This window comes from Malurus melanocephalus, unplaced genomic scaffold, assembly GCF_030028575.1.
Source record: "Malurus melanocephalus ecotype Western Australia unplaced genomic scaffold, MMel_1.1 scaffold_708, whole genome shotgun sequence".
Taxonomy (NCBI): Eukaryota; Metazoa; Chordata; class Aves; order Passeriformes; family Maluridae; genus Malurus; species Malurus melanocephalus.
In genome coordinates, this window is record NW_026623940.1 from 251,150 (window position 1) to 260,564 (window position 9,415).

The following is a 9,415-nucleotide window of genomic DNA, read 5'->3' on the forward strand; positions in this document are numbered from 1 at the left end:
CCAAACCTGCTTTTGTTCAGTTTAGAAGTAAAAAAGATGCAAATTACAAGCCCAAGGAATTTCCCCCTAGTTTCTCTAGTGTAAAAGACAATTGTCTAAGTAAATTGTTTATCAAGGTAGATCATCTCCCAGAACCACTGAATTTAGTGGATTGCAAAATACAGAGATAATCATTACTTCCTTTAGAGTTGAGAGTAAGCTGAGAAAAGGCTTTACTTTGAGAACAGCATAGTAAGGTTTGTGAATATCTGCAAAGRAATCTCTCAGTGGACAAAGTATAATTGAATTCCAAGATTTTATAGGTCAGATATCCTGAAACCTCTTTTTACTACTTAAGAATCTACTATATCACAATGTTAAATGAGAGAAAATGTAGAAATTTTTTATGAACTCTTAGTGATACAAATCAATTCAGCTTGGAACCACTAGAAGGGTAAGTGATTGCATGAAGGAAACATCTTGTATTTCCTTAGCCACCCTAACAAGTGTAAATGTAATGAATTATTGTGAACCATGACAATCTGGTTCAAAAGAGGGTCTAGCTTGATGATGCTTCAAGCCATAATGTGTATAAACAGCTCAGTACTTACTAAGTGTTATACAAATCATAAAAGACAAAATCATTTAAGCCTTTTGATATTCAGCAGTTACAGCAAAGTTGAAGTACACCACAGAGCCAAGATACGAGGCTGAAGTGACTGTTGCATAGCTCCAATGTGGTCAAAACACCTCTGGCTACACAAAACCCAAACAATCCCTAATACAGCAAAAGGCTTCTCTCAYGTTTTTCACCTGCAGTCAGTATTCTTTATTGATCAGCTCCACCTTTACTTGTGTGGGATAAAACTGGACTATTTCTAAATAAACTAAAACTGAAACTCTGCATGAAAAACAAGCCTGTAAAACCAGTTTTTTAACCAAATTTTGACAAAAAGCTCTAAGCACACTGACATAGTSCTCTGCTGGGAAATGCTTCGGCTGCTGTTGTATGTAGCGTAGGCTTTCCCTCCTTGACTCTTCCTTTAGAAAAGTAAGACTCTGTCACTTAGCAGTGTTGAGTATATAACAGCTAAAACAGCTTTTCAACWGATGCAGGCAATTCTCTGTCATCGGGAATCTCTGAGCCAACAAGGGATGTTTGCCTAAACGATTTGCTCTAAATGTAAATTGGTACGTTACATGGAAAAAGTACAGGATAAATGTGTATGAGAGCATAGTCTGGGAAATAGAGGAGGTCTGATTCAACAAAAATGATCACCTGATGGCTTTAAGTCTTTGAGTCAAGAAATGTAGGGCTTAGAATATCATTGACACAGCATGGAACTCACGGGCAGGTTTCCTTCTGTGGAAGAAAACCAAGATGTGCTGAAAACTGCTTTGAAATTTCACAGAATAAGAGACTTGAGTTTCCTGGAGCCTTGAATTCAATCCAAAACCTGCAAGAAAAGAAAGCGCTCCCCACCTGTTTGCAAGAATGATTCAGAGAGAACRAATGAGCATACAAAGGAGTTCCAAAACTGCAGGATCCACACCATAAAAACAAACTCACTTTTCCTGTTTCTCTTCTTGCTGGACAGAAACACAAAATGGAGATGAACCTCTGGATTTTGCTTGTTTCAGAAGGCTTAAGAGCCCATTGTGTGCTATGAAACATATATCAAACTTTTCTATTTCTTTCTTAGATTATAGTAGACTAATTTATTTGTTTATGCTTCAAAGACAGAAAAAGATGTCTCCTCATYTCATGACAATATTTGCTCTATCAAAAATGTTATTACATTGATAAGGCTAATATTGCAAAACAGCCCTTTGTGTCAACAYTAATCTGAGATAGATTTCAAGAAGAAACCCTACTTCACCTTCAATTTTCAAAAAAGCCAGCTTTTTGCAGAAATATTTTTTGCAGCAATTTCCATGAATCATGTAATTAGTTCTACAATGGATAATTTCTTCAAATCTCTTAAGCATCCACGGCTTAGAGATTGTAAGACTGTCAGTTTAGGCCTGCATTTGCTGCATTAATTACTGCATATTTYATTTTATATTGTGCAGTGTTTTCTAACAGTAGTGTCCAAAATTTTTTCCAGAAACTTCAACAACATTCCTAATTTATTAAGAGCAATATAAACAAGAGATAACYGCACTTTATTGTGTTATATAAAAGGAATCACAGCTCTTCTAGTCTGTACTTGTATAAAAGCATCAGCCCATAAGCATGTATTAGAACACAGAATAAGTCTTAAGATAATAGAATGAAGGACAAAAATATCAGGGAGATACAATTTGACCAAGAAAATCCACACATTCCACTTTAGCGTAGTGGCTACGGTGGATGATCCACAATAAAATCAATCTAAATGAATGTGACACTTGGAATCCACTTTCTCCACAGAACCTGGAAAAATCATTATTTTGATTTCTAGCATGATTCCAAACAGTGTTCTTACTTTCCTAATMCACAGCTCACAAAAACTGGCTTCAGATATGAAATCTACATGTGATTCTCCCTGTTCAATTCATTATTAATAATTCAGACTCTGCCTTCATTTAATCAGAAATATTGTTGTCACTCAAAGCAGTGAGAAGAGCTAGAAGATGTACACTCAAAATTAGACAACAGCTGCAGCAATCATTACCAGCTTGCAACATCACTCTCCTACTGAAGACTGACAGCCAAACTGCCATGGATAAAGTTTGCTTTGATGGTGGCTACAGAGAAGAGCAGAATAATCTTCTCTTCATCCCTAAATCTGCAAGTTCTTTCAGGTCATGGAAAGAAAGCTCAGTCCACACAATCCTTTTTTTCAAAACATGAACATGCAACAGCAGTTTTCAGCCATTTGCAGCAATGGACCAAAGCAGATAAGGATTTTCATAGTTTTCAGATCAATAAAGCCGAAAGCTGACTATAAAAAGGTCAACAGAAAATTCATCCACTGACGTATTGAATGTTCAATACAGTACAAGTCTAGCTGCTCAAGTTTGACAGCATTCTTGTTTTATATCATACTTCAGCATTGCAAAATGATAAGGAGGCTGACAGCTCAGCTTAGCAAACCCTGCAAGACCAATTAGTCACCTCCATGATGCATATTTAGAGAGAATATATCTAAAACCCAGAGTGTGTGATAACTCCCAACACAGAGCCCATGAGAATTTCTCATAAGTGGCTCTCCTCTGCCTACTCAGACTCACAGAGGAAGGGTTACTTACGTGAGCAGGGAGTGCAGGCTATCTGAAGTCGCCATGTGCCATCTTTGTGCGTATGCAGTATTGCACAATCCCGAGGCTGTGATTGGATCCTGCTGCTCTCCACTGGACTGTGTGCAAATCAGGCACCTGCTGCAGGGAGCTGAACCCGGATTCGAGGYTGACTGAGAGCACGCTGTGAGCATCGTGGCTGGTGGTAGTCCTCATTGTCTGGAGAATTTGGCTACTGCAGAGTGAAAATGGCACACTAATATTACAATATGAAAATGAATTCAAATTATTCCTTATTTTGAATAGTTCTTTCTTGACACTGTACACATCCCTTTAAACTGGAATTTTCATATGTGGTGATTTCTTTTCTTCTTGATGCTGTGCTCAGCTGATCTCAGCTGCACAACTACAGGACCTTCGCAGTTCTATCTGAAGACCACACATTAACATGCAGCTACCAAAATAAAGTTCAATATTTTGAAAAATCAGTCCTAGGGGTGTTAGACTCTTTGTCCCCCAAAATTACTGTGTCTTATTTAGCAATATGTAAAACAAAAATAATATACCCCAAGTACTTAAAAACATTTTCAAAAGCAATGCACCAGTATCAATGAACTTCTCAGGGACTTCAGTGATGGGCATTGAAACACAACTGAGAAATTGGTAACTCTGCATTCACTGAGTGAACAACACACAGAAACAAAGCGTTAGGACACATAGATAAAAATAATTGAACAATTGACTGAAAAGATACTCATTGTCTAAGCTCTGTCCAAAAAAAGTGAGAACCCTCAAAGAAACATGTTATTTCACCCATGTATTTTAAGACTATCTAATGGAACTGCACGGATGGTCTTAACATCAATACCTCCTAATGTTTTGACCTTRCAAATGTAATAACACTTTATAAAATTAAATATAAGCTTTGCATAAAATTTACTAAAATAAAAATAAAACAATAGGTAAAAACTCTGAAGACAATAGAGCCTCATATTAAAAACTACATAAGTGAGCATCATAAGTGATTATGATTCCAATCCCTGCTATTGCAATAAGGTCTTGAAGAAATGACAGAAGTCCTTTGATGTTTATAAACCTTATCTGAATTTCGAAATGAAATTAGTTTGTGGCAAATTTGTACCTCCCTGTATTTTGTTCAACATCTTCCATAAGTTAAAGTGTTTATGCTGTACTATTATTCAAGTTTGTAAATTGAAGTGCTAAATATAGAAAAGGATCTTTTAAGTTACTTTATAATAGCAATTGAACACGTSTACACAGATACCCCCATGCAATGTGTTCTCCCTTCAAGAAGGCTGACACAACAGAAGCTTTAATTATTAATGTGAATGGCAAAATTTGAACTGAAATACTAAAGAGGTCTCTGCTAACTTACATACCGCTGCTGTAAATTTAGTTATGCTCTCTGCGTCTTGAATTATACATGGACCAAAAGATTTTGTTTCATTTTCCATGTTTATCCAAATGCTTGTATGCATTTAATTATATCCTCCATGCATTTTTTTTTGAATAAGAAAGTCTGCTACAGATTTAAGATAAGGATATATACTCAAGGGTCCAGTAGAGAAAGAACTATATGTCTTCCACTAATAATAGAACTTCTGGCAAAACTCACTGATGGTAACTATATCTATAAATACATACATCTCCACTTACACACAGTCTGTAGTTTATRTTATTACAGACAAACAAATAAAGTCATTTAGAAGAACTGTGTCCATCAGAGTACACTAATACAGATTTGAGATTGTGCATCACCGACAGCTTCCTTTGAGGGCTTATAGATAGTGCTCAGCATAGCCCTCAATATCACCCACTTTCTGACTAATCGTATCATTTATTTTTCTATGCCTGCAAGCACCAATTGCTTCTAAAGACTGACTGTTGATTTGGGTCACTAAGGCACTGCATAACAGACCCCAGATTTCAGCTGGTTTTACACAGTGCTGCTATAACCCTATGGCATTGTATAGCTCTAGGTAGAGCTCTGATCCCAAACACAATATTGCAGTGTCAATGCCCCCGAGAAAAGCAAATTCTCTTAGGTGCAACTTCATATTAATGCAGTGACACTACTTCCTATTATGAATTTACCTTGGCTGCTGTGAGCAGAGGGATCTCTGCAACACGCACCACTGCACAATGCAAATATGCCCTCAAGTATGTGTGTGTACATCAATTTTTTAGTCTGTAATACCAATTGCAAATATTGGCATGCACAGTTCTGGTGTCTGTGTTTGCAAACTGTAAAGAGGCTTAAGTGTTTATCCCCTTTACACACAGAGATATCCCGGACGTGTTCAGACAACATGGAAACCCTGCTCTGGCCCCCATGTTAGTACTTCTCATGGTACACTGTTTTTTCTTTACATATTCTGCATGGCATCTTTACTAACTTTTTACAGGTGAAATGTCTTAATACAGTACTCTTAATGGTTCTCYAACAGATTTGCTTCCCAGAGCATAACTGTTAAGTAAAATGAGAGCTATTATACTCAACATCTTTTACTTCCTAGTCATATCAGTGCTAACCAGACTCTTACGTCACAGCTAGGCAGTCCCCAGTGCCTGATTTAAGATGTTATACTTTGCTTGGGTTCTTCTAAATGATATTTCAACCTTTGAAATGAACAGACCAGAAACAGATCCTGATCATGTCACATACGACTTGTTTTACAGTAAAACATAGAGATTTCAATGAAGATTAAAGCATTATGCATTGGTCTTCCACACTAGAAGACAGAAGGAGAATGACTCCTGTTAATGAAATGGCTTCAAATCTCATTTATTAATGTGATTTAATTTTCAATCAATGAGTTTTATCTAARCATTTGGAAGTAAAGGAATGGATCAATGGCTCTGCGTTTGAATAAGATCTAGTCAAGAGCATAAAAGGAGTTATATCCCTATTTAAGTCTTTAACTACAGCTTTACTTTTAGATAGACTGTATTGTATCATACTATGAAATACTTACTGCAGCTGTTTGAAATGTAGTTAATCTTCACATGAATAAGAGAACACCTGTAATATGAATGAACAACTTTAAGTAGCAACTGATCAGTTGCCTCACTTTTCCATAGAATCTTTCAGACAAAAATCACATGTTTGAATTTTCACAGGTCAAAATTCAGGGACAATCAGAATGGTTCTTCAGCAGAATCCAATGCCAAATATCCCAGTATCATTCTGGAGCTTAAACATCGCTTCAGAAATGGCCAAATGACCAGCCAGAGAAGAACCCAGAGGACAACCCAGAGAAGAACCCAGAGAAGAAGACAGCTCCTTGTTAATTTTCATTTTAGCACTGACACAGAGGAAGTATTGTAATACTTGTCAATTACATGTGTTTTCATCCTTCCCTTGAAATTAATTTTCCCTACTCCAATATGGCACCAGGTGGACTAGAAACCTTTTGCATGACTCTATGAGACCATCATTCTTTTTAAACTATAAATGGAGACACTGATTTCAGTCATTTTTGCATCAAAAAGTAAATAAAATTTGCTATGACATTTAGTTGCATTCTACAGTGAGAATCTACAAAAATAAGATATAATGGTCTCATTTTAGCTTATGACTAATGAGATCCAGAAATCATGAGTAATATGTGCAAATAACATCACCACCATGTAGCATTTGATCATGTGGAATCCTACATGAAAAAGAGAATGGATTTGAAAATGCTAACAAATCTTTTACTGAACTATTTAATTCATTTTAATATTGCAGATGCAGAGAGTAGGAATATAATCCTGTGAGAAAAGAAGAGAAACTATAGAAGGAGATATCAGGGTTTTCAGATCAATTGCCATGGCAAAATCTTGTATCTTTTCTGTTAAAAAAATTAAAAATAGGTATAGCAATAAATTACTGTAACATATTAATGTTTGCATTTACGCGGTCAACTGTATGGATTTGATCATAAAGAGATAAAATCAGACATGTTACTCTCAACTCATTTTTAAAAAATACTCTATGTCACCTGTGTATGTCTACTGAGCGAATGGAGGTGTAATACAATTTGAAGAGGAATTATTTCTTTGAATAATTAATAATAATACTAAATAAATTTATCATAAATGTTTGAGACTATTTTTGCAAGACTCATAYATTTTGACACATTTTATAAAAATTTCTGAGAGGAAATTGCACAAGATAAGAAATTTAACACAGCAAGAGAATTAGGCAAGGAATTAACCACTTAGTAGGTAAGGATAATTGATTCATGATATATATTAGATTTGAAATTTTCAGTCAAAAATACACATGGAGGGCACCACTTTTTATGGTGCCTTAAAGCTCAGTTAAAGGGGTTAAACTCAACTGCAAACTAGTTTCAGCCTAATTTGTGATGACCACACTGGGATGTCTCAAAGATCACAGTGCAGGAAATGTATATGAAACCACAGCGTAGCAACTGTTGATATGAGTTGATTTTTCAGTGGTAAGCAATACAATGATTCATAAAGCATATTTTTCTTCTCACCATAATCTCTTAATAAGCTTATGTGTCTTACCCACCTGAGTTTACCATACTATTTTATCATTACTTTAATTACGTACCATTTGAATCCATTACTTTTTTTTTTTGCCTAGATCCTCATCCTGGAACTTTGATAATAACCTTTGGAGAAAATGATAAGAAGACTTCCTTAAATTTTTACTGTGTGTATTTCCATACTGTCAACACATACATACGAGCATCTTGTAGACATCTTTTCCTTGTTAAATAATGCTATGGTAAATTTTACAGAATTACAGATCAATGAAATGGCCAGAGGTATAACTCACTCACGACTGAAACAGAACAATTTTTTTCCTCAAAACTTCCAATTTAATTTTGCTACGTTTATTTGAATAGTTGTACTTCTAAAATGTTCAGGACAAYCAGAATATTTTCTTGCTTTTATTTGCTGCTTAGGGAAAATGGTGCCTTTTATTTCTCTCTTAATGTTGAAGTTACTTCCTCAAATCTAACAGAGAGTAGATTTTCATTAGATAATAGGAAGATATTCCTTTCTATGGGGGAAATGAGACACTGGAACMGGTTGYCCAGAGATCCTATGGATGCTCCATACCTGGAAGTGTCCAAGACCAGGATGGATGGGGCTCTGAGCAATCTGGTCTAGTGGAAGGTGCCCCCATCCATGACAGGGGGATTGGAATTGACTGATCTTCATGGTCCCTTCCAACACAAACCATTCTAAGATTCTATGATTCCATTATTATTTTTCATGAAACATAATAGAAAAAAACCTGGTTTTGAGAATTTCAAGTGAACATTTAGTCTATTGCCTTGCCCCAGTGCACTATCAACAGCACTTAGACCATTTGTTGTAGGTGTTTACTAACCTGTCCTTATAAACCACTAGTGATGGAAATTGGACAGTCTTCTTAGGCAACCTATATGAGTATTTCACTATTCTTTCAATGTTCATCTAATGTCCCTCTCTGATGTCTAAACTTCATTCTATTTTAAACAGTTATGACTCCAAAGAAGATGGAGAAAATCACAGTACCTTCTTCCTTGCAGGAAGTGTTTGAACCCATGTGGGATTATGGGATCTGTTCTCTTACAGAAAGACYGTATTTCTCTGCACCCCAGGGTAAAACACCATAAAAGGTTAATTCCCTTAACTATTAAAACAGTTATTTATAGCTATTTTAACATATTTGCAAAGCATTGTTCCCCTTCTCATTTTTCCTAAGGTAAGGAATATTCCAAACAATATTCTTACATAGCAGTCTTTTAATATCTCTAGGGTTAGAAATCACAAKGAATTTTCTTTTAAATCACAGGTAGAATCGAGCTAATTTCTAATAGTGAAATCATGTTTACTCAGAAGGAAAACTGCTGAAATAGCAGTAAAATTGCCACATGAGAAGARGAATCCCTCAAGAAAAGGTCCATATCACTGACTCCCCAATACAGATGGATTTTCATTGTGTAAACCTGTGTTGTGCCTAGCCAGGGGGCTAAACACTGACCTTAAATAGCAYTTGATTCCCCATTTTCACAAAAAAAAGTATCTATATTGTCAGGTGCCAACTCATTAAAAAAAATTTGTATCAGGTGGAACTTAATTGTTTTTTTGGTTTTTTTTTGAGAAGTTAATTACCATCACTTGCCATAAGGAGCAAAATAAAAAAAAAAAGAAAAGAAGTGAAGTAATTCACTCCAACTTCCTGCTC

The 9,415-nt window shown here is 35.7% G+C and overlaps 1 long non-coding RNA gene across 1 annotated transcript in view; it reads right to left on the reverse strand.

Moving 5' to 3' along the window:
- LOC130584443 (uncharacterized) overlaps positions 1 to 6,411 on the reverse strand; it is a 22,596-nt gene extending 16,185 nt beyond the window's left edge. Inside the window, exons 1-2 of the long non-coding RNA XR_008966509.1 lie at positions 6,198 to 6,411; positions 3,214 to 3,436 (exon numbers count right to left, since the gene is read on the reverse strand). This is a non-coding gene — a long non-coding RNA (uncharacterized LOC130584443). The remainder of the gene's footprint in view (positions 1 to 3,213; positions 3,437 to 6,197) is intronic.
- Positions 6,412 to 9,415: the final 3,004 nt, after the last annotated feature.